Source organism: Aquarana catesbeiana, linkage group LG04, assembly GCF_042186555.1.
Source record: "Aquarana catesbeiana isolate 2022-GZ linkage group LG04, ASM4218655v1, whole genome shotgun sequence".
Taxonomy (NCBI): domain Eukaryota; kingdom Metazoa; phylum Chordata; class Amphibia; order Anura; family Ranidae; genus Aquarana; species Aquarana catesbeiana.
The window spans coordinates 269,059,792-269,073,941 of record NC_133327.1 but is presented as its reverse complement, the minus strand read 5'-3'; the positions used below and the strand labels follow the sequence as shown (position 1 = coordinate 269,073,941).

The 14,150-nt window shown below is 46.6% G+C and overlaps 1 long non-coding RNA gene across 3 annotated transcripts in view; it reads right to left on the bottom strand.

Annotated features, from left to right (window-relative positions):
• The window catches only part of LOC141139914 (uncharacterized), a 50,427-nt gene that overhangs the window by 19,848 nt on the left and 16,429 nt on the right, over positions 1-14,150 (bottom strand). For all 3 annotated transcript variants that reach the window (XR_012243834.1, XR_012243833.1, XR_012243832.1), the window contains exon 5: positions 13,764-13,909. This is a non-coding gene — a long non-coding RNA (uncharacterized lncRNA). The remainder of the gene's footprint in view (positions 1-13,763; positions 13,910-14,150) is intronic.

Below are 14,150 nucleotides of genomic sequence, written 5' to 3'. Positions count from 1 at the left end.
GATTGGCGAATGCAGCAGGAAGGGCATTATGGGCACGACGGGCCTGTGTTTGTCTTCTTGGTGGCAGCGGGACACTATTTGTGCTTGCCACCTCACCAGCTTGAACTGCACTTATGGGACTCGCCACGTCACCAAGTGTTACTGCAGTGCTGGTTTGACTACGACCGGGGTGTACTAGGCCGCTGGCGCTTGCCAGTTCACCAAAACGCTACCAAAAAAACTGTTAACGATCGCAGGGATCAGGCCTGACTCTGCGAACGCTGCAGTTATGCGTTTAGTGTTTTGTAAGTGACAGTGATCGATCGATCGCTACTGCACTTGGGTGGGCTGGGCTGGGCGGAGGGGCAAAACGCAGGTGCTAGCAGGTATCTGGGCTGATCCCACTAACACTGCGTTTTTGGGAACCCTAAACTGCTGGGGACGCCAGTATAGATCTGATCGGATCAGATCAGATATTGATCAGTTCAGATACTATACCACTAAGGGAGGTGTACGGTGCGTGCGTGGGTGTTAGCGCTACTGGCACTAACCTGGCGCTGCCTGGGGCTGGTGCTTGCCAGTTCACCAAAACGCTACCAAAAAAACTGTTAGCGATTGCAGGGATCAGGCCTGACTCTGCGAACGCTGCAGTTATGCGTTTAGTGTTTTGTAAGTGACAGTGATCGATCGATACTGCACTTGGGTGGGCTGGGCTGGGCCGGGCGGAGGGGCAAAACGCAGGTGCTAGCAGGTATCTGGGCTGATCCCGCTAACACTGCGTTTTTGGGAATCCTAAACTGCTGGGGACGCTAGTATAGATCTGATCGGATCAGATATTGATGCGTTCAGATACTATACCACTAAGGGAGGTGTACGGTGCATGGGTGTTAGCGCTACTGGCACTAACCTGACGCGGGCTGGTGCTTGCCATTTCACCAAAACGCTACCAAAAAAACTGTTAGCGATCGCAGGGATCAGGCCTGACTCTGCGAACGCTGCAGTTATACGTTTAGTGTTTTGTAAGTGACAGTGATCGATCGATACTGCACTTGGGTGGGCTGGGCTGAGCCGGGCGGAGGGGCAAAATGCAGGGGCTAGCAGGTATCTGGGCTGATCCCGCTAACACTGTGTTTTTGGGAACCCTAAACTGCTGGGGACGCTAGTATAGATCTGATCGGATCAGATATTGATCTGTACAGATACTATACCACTAAGGGAGGCGTATGCTGCGTGCGTGGGTGTTAGCGGTACTGGCGCTAATCTGACGCTGCCTGGGGCGACGCATATCACCGCCGGGCGATCAGGGGGCTAAACCTTTATTCGGTAATAAACGGCGGGTGCCCTGACACTATAAAAAATAAACAAACTAACCAGCGTCACCCGTAACGGTTATACAGTGATCAGTGGTGAAAGGGTTAACTAGGGGGCAATCAAGGGGTTAAAACATTTATTCGGTAGTATATGGGTGTCCCTGTCGCTATAAAACGCTGACGGCGAACCTAAATATTTACCTCACTAACTAGCGTCACCAGCGACACTAATACAGCGATCAGAAAAATGATCGCTTAGCGACACTGGTGACGGGGGGTGATCAAGGGGTTAAAACTTTATTAGGGGGGGTTAGGGGGGGTATCCTAGACCTAAAGGGGGCCTAACACTCACTGCCCTAACACTAACTGTCACAAACTGACACCAATACAGTAATCAGAAAAAAAAAAAAAAAAAAAAAAAAAACCTGCTTGGTGTCAGTTTGTGACGGGGGGGGGGGGGGGGGGGTGATTGGGGGGTGATCGGGGGGCGGATCGGGGTGTTTTGTGTGCCTGGCATGTTCTACTGTGTGTGTAGTGTGTTGGTGCACTCACATTGCAGTCTTCTCTCCTCGGCCCGGAACGGAAAATACCGAGCCGAGGAGAGATGACATCATTTCCTCTGCCTCTGTGTACAATACAGAGGCAGGGAAATGATCCCATTGGCTGGGAGCGATCGCGAGGGGGGGCCACGAATGGATGGCCTCCCCCTCACCACCGATCGCCGGGGGAGATTTGCCGACCGCCGCAGGCACCGGGGGGGGGTCCGATCGGACCCCCCACCCGCGGGCAGGCAAGGACGTACCTGTAAGTCCTTTTGCCTGCCCGTGCCATTCTGCCGACGTATATAGTCGTGCGGCGGTCGGCAAGTGGTTAAGCATTATTAAAATCACTGCTCCCGAAAAAACGGCCGTTTAAAAAAAAAATGCATTGATACATGTTCCCAACACTTTTTATGACAATACCATGCATATAAGCCTTTAAAATTAGCACTATTGATTTCTCCCATAGACTTTTAAAGGGTGTTCTGCGGCTTTCGAATTTGCCGCGAACACCCTAAATTGTTTGTTATGTACATGTAAAAACACAACATGTCAGGAACTTATACAGATTGAACAATGGACTCAGCGACTAACAATTGGGTGGAAAACCTTCTGTCTATGCTATTCATGAGATTCCACGCTGGGAGCGGTCATGGCTTTACAAACCACCAGTGCATGTGTCCGTGGACGCAAGCCACCCATCCCAGATTTTGTTGTACTTATCTGGACAGCCTCTGTTAATGTATATGAACTTCTTGTAGGGAAGTGTGTTATATCTATTTTCCAGTCGTTGAAGCTGGGGGAGAATGGGTCTCATCCACTGTCTGGCTATAATTTTTTGGCAGAAAACAGTGTTTCATGCAAGAAAGTTTTAGTGAATTTATCTCAGAATCGGGGAATATCCCCAGTAGGCATTGTTTGGGGTCTAGGGTCAAAGGGGATCCCATGTCATCATGGAGGAAATCTACAATCTGCTCCCATAGACTCTGAAGGACCGGACACGGCCAAATTAAATGGAAACATGTGCCCGTTGCCTGGTTACACATTGTACACAAGGTAGAAGACCGTTGCCTAAAGCAGGCGACTGCTTTAGGGCAAGATATGCTCGGTGCACAATATACAACTGGGTCAACCTGTCAAAGTTTGGGGGAAAGGTTCTTGCATGAATCAAGTGCTTCACTCCACTCCTCATCCTCTAGCTGACCCATCGCTCTTTCCCTTCTTGGTTTAAGGCTGTAAAGCTAGTGTGGTTGAGGATGGGGTTAGGAGCACGACATAAAAATCAGAAATTGGCCTTCATGGATCCTCACCCTTAACTTCTGCCATAATGATATTGGGGGTAGACTGTGGTAAAGGTTGGGGGAACTGAGTTTGAGCTGCATGGCGTACTTGAAATAATCTAAAGAGCAGGGAATTGGGCAGCAGGAACTCGTTTTGAGTATGTTTTTAAGTGTGCCATCGGAAACTATGTGGTGCAAGTAGTATATCCCATGTTCGCTCCATATCTCTGTGTCGGAGATTGAGAGAAACTCAGAGTAATTTATTGTGCCATAGAGCGGTATAATCGTATTTAGAGGTTGTTAACATTTTAGTGGCAATGTCCCATATGCGTCTATATTGGTACAGGAGAGACCCACGGTCTCTTTTAGAGTTATTCCCACTATGACCCACTGCAATTGCAGTAAGTGGATCCGTGGTTAGTTGCTCCCACCATGGGCAAAGGAGCGTGAGGAATCTGGGTCTGTCGGTTTTGTCTATGTGGTATAGCTGAGACAGTTGGGATGTTAGGGAATAGAGATTCAGGTCATGGAGGGCCGTTCCTTCCAGGTCAGTAGGGTTCTTAAGGACTCTCCAGGCCAGCTTGTGTTTGTTGGTACCCCAAATGAATGTCCTGAATATGGCCTCCATTAATTTAAAAAGTTTCAGGGGTAAGTATACAGTTGTGTGCCAAAGCATATACAATACTTTGGGTAGTAATATCATTTTAATATTAATGCGGCCCCACACACCGAGCGGCAGTCTCGCCCACACCTGAGTTTTAGACTTAATGAGATTGAAAAGGGGCTCTATGTTCAGGGTTATATAGTCAACCGGTGTCCTATTCACCAGTACTCCAAGATAGTTAATAGTGTTTACTCGCTGGAGTGGTAACTGCTCCTCTAGCTTGGGAGAGGAGAAGCTGTCCATTGGCAATATTTAGGATTTCTCCCAATTATGAGGTCAGAGAACTGACCCGAAGTGTTCGATCTTATGTAATGCTTTCTGAATTGTGGTAGAGTCGGCCAGATATAGTAGTGTGTCGTCTGCGTATAAGCTAATTTTTTCAGTCAGGGACCCAAGGCAGAGACCCTGGATCTCGGGGTCTTCTCTAATGGAGATTGCAAGGGGCTCCTCTGCCAGGGCGTAGAGGAGCGGAGACAGTGGACAGCCCTGCCTAGTGCCTCTGGATAAGTCAAACGTCTGGGAGGCCCTCCCATTGGCCACTACTTTACCTTTGGGCGCCAGATATAATAATTGACGCCACTTAATAAAATTAGGTCCGAAACCAAAGCTACGCAGGCATCCCCAAAGGTATCTCCACTCCACCGAGTCAAAGGCCTTAGCGGTGTCCAAAGCCACCACCACCCGGGACCCAACATTAGTATGTGTCCCTTGTAAGCTAATATATAATTTTCTGAGGTTGAAGGAGGTGTTGCATCCCGGCATAAATCCAGCTTGGTTTGCATGGATCAGGGTTAGTATCACTTGGTTAAGGCGGAGGGCAAGTACTTTGGCCAAAATCTTTAGGTCTACCTGGAGGAGCGATATGGGTCAGTAAGATTCCGGGAGGCCCGGGTCCTTGGCCGGTTTAGGTCTGAGGATAATAACCACCTCGCTCAGCGATGGGGGTAGGGTGAAGCTATCAAATAAGTGGTTATAGAGGGACAATAACTTGGGAGCAAATATCTCGCTGTATTGAGCATAAAATTCTATGGGTAACCTATCTGAACCTGGGGCCTTGGATCTGGCGAAGCTCGCGATCGCCATGGTTATTTCATCGAGTGCAAGAGGTGCGTCTAGCACAGCCATTTGGGTGTCATTTAGCTGTAGGAAGGCGATTCCCGCCAGATCTTCCAATTGGGCTTCAGTGGTGGAGACCTGGAACGTGTAAAGCTGAGTGAAGAAGTCCCTAAATTTGGTAGTGACAGCTTGCGGTTCCGTGATCTTTTCCCCATTAGGGCCAGTAAGTGAAATGACAGTAGGGGGGTCTATCTTCGCTATGTGCTAGATAGGCCAACAGTTTACCCACTCTCTCCCCATGTTCAAACAATTTGTCTGGCAAAGAAAAGTTCTCTCCTGGCCCTCTCGTGCTGTAGCTGGTTGACCACCCTGGTTTGTAACCTGAGTTGGGCAGCCCCAGCAGGAGAGATGTCTGATATGTAGCCCTGTTCAGAGGAGGACAGATCCCGCATTGCCCAGTCCAGTGCAGCTGCTGAATTAGCCTTCAGCCTGTTGATACAGGAGGTCAGAGTCAGGCATGCGTGTAATTTAATGTAAAGGTTTCCCATACTATATCTGGGGATGCAGATCTGTCACTCTCTAAAAAATAGGTTCTCCAACTGTTACCAAGCTTGTCCTCCGATAGGGTGAGCCAAAACGGATTCAGGCGCCACGTACGGGGTGGTTTGTCTAATGGGAGGGAAAGGTTAATCCAATATGGGCTATGGTCTGAAAGTAGTCTAGGGGAGAACTCACCTCTCAGTAATCTTGGGGCAAGGGTGGTGGAGATAAGTATGAAGTCTATGCGGGACATGGTGTTATGAGTGGCTAAGAAACAGGAGTAAGCTCGGTTGAGCGGGAACTTAAGATACCAGGTGTCAGTGAGATTAAAGGAGGTGATGAGTCGGGAGAATCTAGTGTGGGTTGGAGCTGTAGTAGGTAACGGTGAGGGTGACAGTTTGTTTAATGCTGGGTTCAGCGCAATGTTAAAATCCCCTAGCCACATTGCCTGGATTGAAGGATGAGGAGTCATATACAGCAAGCCCTCTAACTATAGCAGAACTAAATGGGGGAGGTACATAAAATGCCATCAAAAAGGAAAGGTTCACCATACAATTTAACAGAAAGAGAGACATATTGCCCCTGTGGGTCAGACTGGACATCACATAGCTCAAAATGTACCGTCTTGGCAATCAAGATTGAGACTTTGCGTGCTTGAGAGGAATGGGATGAATGATAAGCCCACCTGATCCATGGCCAGCGGAGTGCCATCTGAAGCCGACCCTCCACATGTCTCTACCAACACCACAATGTTGGCACGTTGTTTTTTGAGAAATGAGAAAACTGCAGATCTCTTTACTTTGTCCCCAAGCCTAAGTATATTCCAAGTAAGCAATTTTATCGAGGCCATGGGTCAGACATTAAGACGTATTGTGTAACAGTAGTGGCCCGCCCTTCTCCTAATTGGACAAATGGTCCACATTCCTGGTCTGTAATGAGTGGCTGAGAAACAGGAGTAAGCTCGGTTGAGCGGGAACTTAAGACGCCAGGTGAAGACATTATGCATATTACATGAATAAAAGGTTTGCCATCTATGCAGTATCAGCTTGCATTGCGTTATATTGCATTCCATCAAGTTGAAACTAACCTCCCCTTCCACACCTTGCATCTTCCCCAACTGATGAGGGTATGTACCCAAAACCAAAAGTAGATGACAACCGGGAGCAGGTAAAAACAAAATGTTCTGCTGCCATGTAAAAAATCTGCAGCGATCGGTCAGCATGGATGGTGCGGGTGACATGAGGCCCACAAATAAAGAGCAACAGGCTCTTCTTGTACTGTGTAGGGTCAATGGGAGCCAAAGTGCTGCAGTCACACAATAGAGGGATGTATGTTCCGGTTGCTGGGGGGGGGGGGGGGGGGATTCGCTGTGTTATGCATATGGGGTGTAGGTTATAGTCTCCAGTGTATGTCTAGGGACCGACCAGTCAATAGGAGGCCCTGAGTATAGGAGACCCTCTTTGTAAGTTACAGTTAGATAGGATTAAAGCAGGGGAAGGTAAAGGCGGGTCTCAGGAGATCCCAGGGGTGAGGAGCAAGAGGGTATGTGTCGCGGGCAGCCAAAGGGGGGGCAACAAGAAGGTAACATACCAGGATTCAATGCATTTGCAGACTCCCGTGGCGGTGCATAATGTGGGTGATGGCGACTAACGATCAGTAGTGCCGATGGACATGTTCGGCCAAGTCACTCCGCTGCCCTCCTGGAGGGCTCTGGGTGCTCCAACCAGGTAAGGACTTCCTCAGGATTCTCAAAGAAGAACACTCAGCCATCTCTCTCTCGACCCGAAGACGAGCCGGAAATAGCATAAAGTATTTAAGATGTTGTATCCGGAGCCTCCTCTTCGCCTCCATGAAGCCTTGGCGGCGGCACTGTACCTCCGCAGAGAATTCTAGCAATCCTAGAGTTTCCAAGGTGGATGTTACCTTTTTCCCTAGCCATGCGCAGCGCTGCATCTGTCTTTGTAATTCAAGAATTTAGCTATAAACGTGCGGGGGGAGCCCCCTGTGGAGGAGGTCTGGCAGGCATAGGGTGGACACTTTCCAACAAGAAGTTGCTCCAGGAAGGCGGTGGGATCTTTGCCCTCAGCTCCCTCGGGGGTTGGATCGGAGGTTGCACCTCCGGAGCCTAGTCTCCACATCATCTTGCTTGCTCAGGACCTGGTTGATTTGGAGCTGCATAGTATCCGAGCTGATCTGGAGTGGCATAATGGCGTCTTCCGCCAATCCTATGCGGGTTTCGGCTGTTGTGTCCCGTTCAGAGTTTTTGAAAGTCCTCTCGTATAAGCGAGATGTCTACCTTGACCTCCTCTATTTGGGCTGTCAAAGACGTCCGGCAGAATGTGATCGCCTCGAGCACTTTTGCTGTGTCACTTCCCGGAGTGTCCCGCTCGCTGCACATGGCGCCGCCATATTCCCTAGTACTTTTTCTCCGGGCGGCGATATTGATCTAATTTAGCCAGGATGGCTTTTGGTGTTTTCGGTGGAGTCATAGCTTGTATCCGAGACGGTCCTCACCCCCGCTGTATCTGGCTAGTTAGACTGTCCTGGAGGGTATAGAGTTGTGAGCCAGGAAGGTCTGGAGGCAATACTGGGCAGCAGGCCGGGTGGAGAAAGATGGCCGCGAACCTCCGGGACTAGGCCAAAGCCACGGTCTTTCCTGAGTGCGGCAGCCGCGTGTGGCTGAGGCCTCCGTATGGTCAGGGGGCAATGGAGTCACGGCTGCAGAAGTGCAGGGTCTACAGGGAATCCCGCTAGGCTGGTACACAGGATGTGACCGGGAGGTAATACTTGGCAGGCCGGGTGGAGCAAGATGGCCCACGGACCTCCAGGACTAGGCTGAAGCTGGGGTTTTTCCTAAATGCGGCGGCCACATGCGGGATCGCCGATCCACGGAGGCCGCCGTATGGTCGGATAGCAGTGGAGCCGTGGCTGTGGGTGTTCAGGGTCCTCAGGGGGTCCCGCTGGGCTGGTGCAGGATGTTGCTGGAGAGCAGGAGGAGTTAGGAAAAGGAGTAATGGACGGAGCACAGAGCACACACGTCCTACCCCATGCTATGTCAGGCCATGCCCCGGTAGATAATATTTAATGGTGCACATGGATGCATGTGGGACAATCAATAGCATGTAACAAATAACATATTATAATAATACAATAAATGCATAGAAATGTACACACACTTCTGGGGATAATGTTTCCCATAGTGCCTCCAGCTACTAATACTACCCATATCGTTGAATACTGTAGCCTACTTATAGGTAGGGCTAGGCGATTTTCACAAAAAAAAAAAAAAAAAAAAAAAAAAAAACACCACAACACGATTCGAAACGATTTTATTTTTTTGACACCGCGCCGGTCCTGAGGAGCTGCAGGCAGGAGTTTTCAGGCAAGGCCGCGGCTTCGGCCTAGTCAACGGCGTCCGGCCTTGCAGACTAGGCTGAAGCCACGGCCTCGCCCAAAAACTCCTGCCCGCAGCTCCTCAGGACCGGCGTGGTGAAAAAAAAAAAATCTAAAAAAATCGATTTGCTTAAATTTTGAATCGACTTGACCTCTCAACTCGATTCAAGATTTAAATCGATTTTTTCCCCAGCTCTACTTATAGGTAAGAGTGCTGGGATTAAGTTGTGGTTCCCCCTCTTCCTGTTACTTTAGTTACTATAATATTTGGTTATTATATTTTATTACAGACATCCCTAGATTGCATTTGCTCCTGATAAGTGGAATTTATCCACGAAACGTGCATAGAGCTATATACTGAATGTATTGTCACAGCTACCATGCGTTTACTATGCGATTACCTTGAAGAACCTTGAATCAATTTTTTTATTATGTGTGCAATCAATCATGTTTATATGCAAGTTTGGGCTACATTTAATACATTTTAAAATATTTACTATGTAGGAACATTTATGTATACATATCTAACACGTGTGTGTATACATTTCTATGTATTATATTACTATATTATGTTATTTGCTACATGCTATTGACTGTCCCACATGCATCCATGTGCACCATTAAATTTTATCTACCAATCGATTCATCTGGTTTTGGTGTTGTGCTTCATATGAAGTCCCACCATTCCCCTTTTTTTCTATGTCCGCTGAACAATTTATCGGTCATTACATGAGGGCACTATCGTTTGCGCTCACAGCAGAATGTTCGTTTTACACACAGTCTATTCCATTGACAAACTGTTACAATGTTTATACTTAAGTTCAACTGATAAAGAATGTTTTGATTCTTGGCAGACTGCCCAGTTTTTCTCTTACTTTCTTTTGAGAGCTGTGGCTTCAGAAGAGCAGAGAGAATTCTTTGCATGGAAAGAATTGTGAAACACTTTAGTCAAGATCACGATAACGATTCTTGACGATTAATTGTGCAGCTCTACTCCCAGACTGATTCTACAGTCCAAGAGCTGTCCAGCTGTTTCTGCATGACAGTCCTGGGCCTGATAGTGGCCTCTGAGGCCTGCAACACAATATTCTGTTCCAAGTAGAGTTAGTTCAGTACCTAGACAAACTGACTTGTCTGACTCCACAAACCAAACTCTCTCTGGCATGGAGTTAGTAAAACCATCCTCCCTCTGTCTTGGAAGATCATCCTAGACACCTTGTTAACAGAGAAATAATCAACATTCAGGAGCGCCAGGTGATTTGGCAGTCCCTGCAACACTGGACTTCCTAACTGGAGGGTAACCTAACAAGGATCAAGTGGGGCAATGCCACAGCAGTGGCAAATGTCTATCACCAGGGAGGTACAAGACGTCTCGTCATGGCAAGAAAGGTAAAAAAGGATTCTAGCCTGGGGAGAACTTTTTGATTCAGCCTTATATTCCATTTACATTACAGGTGCAAACATATGACAGGCTAACTACCTGAGTCGGTAGCACCTGGGCTTGAGGGGAACAGTCTATACACATCCTTTGCTGGAAGCAGTGTATGCTCCAGTGACTGTGCAATTAGTACAGCATGATATATGCCTCTCTTCTGACCTGATCAAACTTCTGACAGACATCTCATGGGCGCTTAAAGATCAACCATCCTATCAATAACTAATTTTGTGGAAGGGGGGATGCTGCCTATGACCCCAAGAACACCTTCCCCACCATCAAACAAGGAGGTGGAAACATTATGCTTTGGGGATGTTTTTCTGCTAAGGGGACAGGACAACTTCACTGCATCAAAGGAACGATGGACATGCCATGCACCGTCAAATCTTGAGTGAAAACCACCTTCCCTCAACCAGGGCATTGAAAATGGGTCGTGGATGAGTATGCCAGCATGACAATGACGCAACGCACAAGGCCAAGGCAACAAAGGAGCGGCTCGAAGAAGCACATTAAGGTCCTGGAGTAGCCTAGCCTGTCTCCAGACCTTAATCCCATAGAAAATATCTGGAGGGAGCTGAAGGTTTGAGTTACCAAACGTCAGCCTCGAAATCTTAATGACTTGGAGAGGATCTGCAAAAAGGAGTGGGACAAAGTCCCTCCCGAGATGTGTGCAAACCTGGTGGCCAACTACAAGAAACGTCCGACCTGATTGCCAACAAGGGTTTTGCCACCAAGTACCAAGTCATGTTTTGCCATAGGGTCAAATACTTATTTCACTCATTAAAATGCAAATCAATTTATAACTTTTGAAACGCGCTTTTCTGGATTTGTTGTCATTCACTGTTAAAATAACCCTACCATTATAGACTGATCATTTGTCAGTGGGCAAACGTACAAAATCAGCAGAGGATCAAATACTCCCCACTGTATGGTAGAAGAATTTTCTTCCTCCCCATATTTGAGATGGCGCAGGAAAAGTCTAGCTCAAAGTAGAGGATTTAAGGGCTTAGTCTAAGGGACAGATTTAGACATGGAGGACTCTAGATCAGATAAGAGACCTGAAGGATTGTAAGGATGAGACCATATTGCATGGACATCATAAAAAACTCATGTAGACAGCGGATTCTAAACTTGCTATATATAAGCACGATACATTATTTACACAAACGTTTACTACGAGTCTGAGAGCCTGGCTTTGCAATTACCACATTTTTTCCTTACTCTAACAGGCTTGGCCACCGAAAAAAAAAAAAACACCACAAGCAATCAGTCAAGCTCAATACAAGTACCCTTACAAGCTTACTTCAGAAGCACAGATCTGGAAGTAAAGGTAAAATGCAAGACTTTGCCTGCCCATGGTCTCTAACCTCTGGTGCCCCCCCCCCCCCCCCCCCCCCATCCTCTAAATAGGGGAAACCTGAGTTGTCTGCCTATGAGGTTAATATTGCCTCCAACTCAAGATGCCTACTGGGGTCAGACATCCAAACTCCTCTACTACACAGATGCCTGCCCATAGAGAGTTTCCTCTGGGAGGGATGCGTTCTGATGCCAATCAGAAATGCATACCTGATGTGACAGAAGCAGGTGTGGAGTCAGGGGAGACAGTAACATAAGAAAAACAAAAAATAAAAAAACACGATCAAGCTTTGGGGGTCATAGCTCGGTGACCAGGGGTAGGTAGCCAAAATCCTACCCCACTGGTCAAAATTTGGGGTTGACACCTTATAGTTCTGGAGATACGGGGCTCCTTGTGCAGCCTGTCAGAAGCTACATACAGCGCGGCCAGTTTAAATACAAGTTGGCACACGCTGCTTGCAGCAGACAGAGGATAAGCTCACAGTGCCTCTCCTCACTTCTTGTCAGAGGCACTGAGCTCAATGAACATCTTGGAGCCTTGGAACCAAATAGTAAAGCACCATTGATCCAAGCTGTCCAAAATAAAAAAAAAAAAAATGCTGCAATGGAGGCTCTACTCTCACTGCAGTGTCATAGAAGGGCGTAGGTGTCTAAAAGACAAATGCTCCCTTCCAGCCCAGCCCTCTTAACTACAAGGGAAAAACATGGGTTTATGGGTATAAGATTTACCCACAATCCCATGTTTTTCTCATGCAGTTTAGACAGATTATCTGCTGCTGCTACTGAAAAGGTACTTTTTTAATCAAGCTAAATAATATATTATGCTACAGTATATGTTATAATAATTTATTTTTTATCCATTTACTGTGTAATTACTGGTTTGAAGTTATAACTTCAAACTACAGTAATTTGTCTGTTAAGCCACCTGCTCGAGTACAGTTTTCGAAAATATAGTAAAGTAACCTTAAAAATAATAATTATTTGTATATTACTTACGGTAATTAACCCCTTGCCACCCAGGCCACGTCTAACACTTCTCTCCTACATGTAAAAATCATTTTTTGCTAAAAAAATTACTCAGAACCCTCAAACACTATATTTCTTTAGCAGACACCCTAGGGAATTAAATGGTAGTCATTGCAACTTTTATGTCACACGGTATTTGCGCAGCAATTTTTCGAACGCTTTTTTTTGTTTTGTAAAAAAAACTTCACTAAAGCTAGGCCAATTTTTTCTATAATTTGATAGATGTTACTCTGAGTAAATAGATACCCAACATGTCACGCTTTAAAAAAATTGCGCACACTTGGAAAAGTGCCAAAACTTTGGTATTTAAAAATATCGACAGGCGATGCTTTCATTTTTTTTTTTTTTTTTTTTTTACAGGTTACATGTTTGGAGTTACAGAGCAGGTCTAGTGCTAGAATTCTTGCTCTCGCTCTAACGTTTGCGGCGATACCTCACATGTAGTTTGAACTAGGGTTGTCCCGATACCACTTTAGGACTGAGTACAAGTACCAATACTATTTTTCAAGTACTAGCCAATAGCGATACTTTTTTTTTTAAATGTCATGTGACAGTTTGACTGATGACTGGCACTGATAGATGGTACTGACAGGTGGCACTTATGGGCACTGACAGGCGGCTGGCACCGATAGGCGTCACTTATGGGCACTGAAATGCAGCAATAAATGACATGAGATAAAAGGAATTTTGCAATGCTACGACGTACATCTTGGTACACCTTGCACTTGGCCGCAGTAAGCAGCAGCGGACATCTTGTTACACCCAGCCCGAACTATATGGGCTGGGTGTAACGATGTCCACTGCTGGCTTATTGCAGCCGAGTGCAGGGTGTACCAAGATGGGCGTCGATATGTTCAACCTCTGACGGCGACCAAATATGATGGCTCCGGTCACTGATCCTGATGGAAAATGCGGCTGTTTGTGTTCTCAAACATAACCTCTTTCTAATCCAAGTGTTGATATGTGACCCATAAAAGGTCTAATAATAAATAAGCCAGCAACTGGAAATGTTTCTCCCTCTGCGAACCTGAAGAGCCACAGTGAGACTACACAAGCTGTCTGGGGAGACTCTCTCTAGCACACGTTATATAACCTCCAACAAGGTAACGAAGGAAGTTGTCAGAAGACAGTGTGCAGAAATCACAGCAAAAGTCCAGAAAATAAAAAAGGGGGTTTCGGTCTTACCTGGAGATGTTCCAGTCATCTCTTGAAATTGAACTGATAAGTTTGTCAAGTTCTGTAGAGTTCAGGCTTCATGCTACCAGCTCACTAACTGAGCTCCATGCCAATGTTCACATTTTTCCAGCATGTTGTGCGGGCTTGCATTGCTTCTGTGTTCATTTCCAAGAATTTAGAAACAGAAACATAAGTACAATTATCACTCACACAACAGAAATAAAAATGGTAAAACAAGAGAACACCTTTAAAGAAAAAATACCCTGCAATACTACCCACACACATTCCATGCTATATAAATGTTTCTCTCTCTGCGAACCTGAACAGCCACAGTAAAGCCATGCCAGGCTGTCTGGGGAGAATCTTTCTAGCACACAATGCAAAAACCCCCAATAC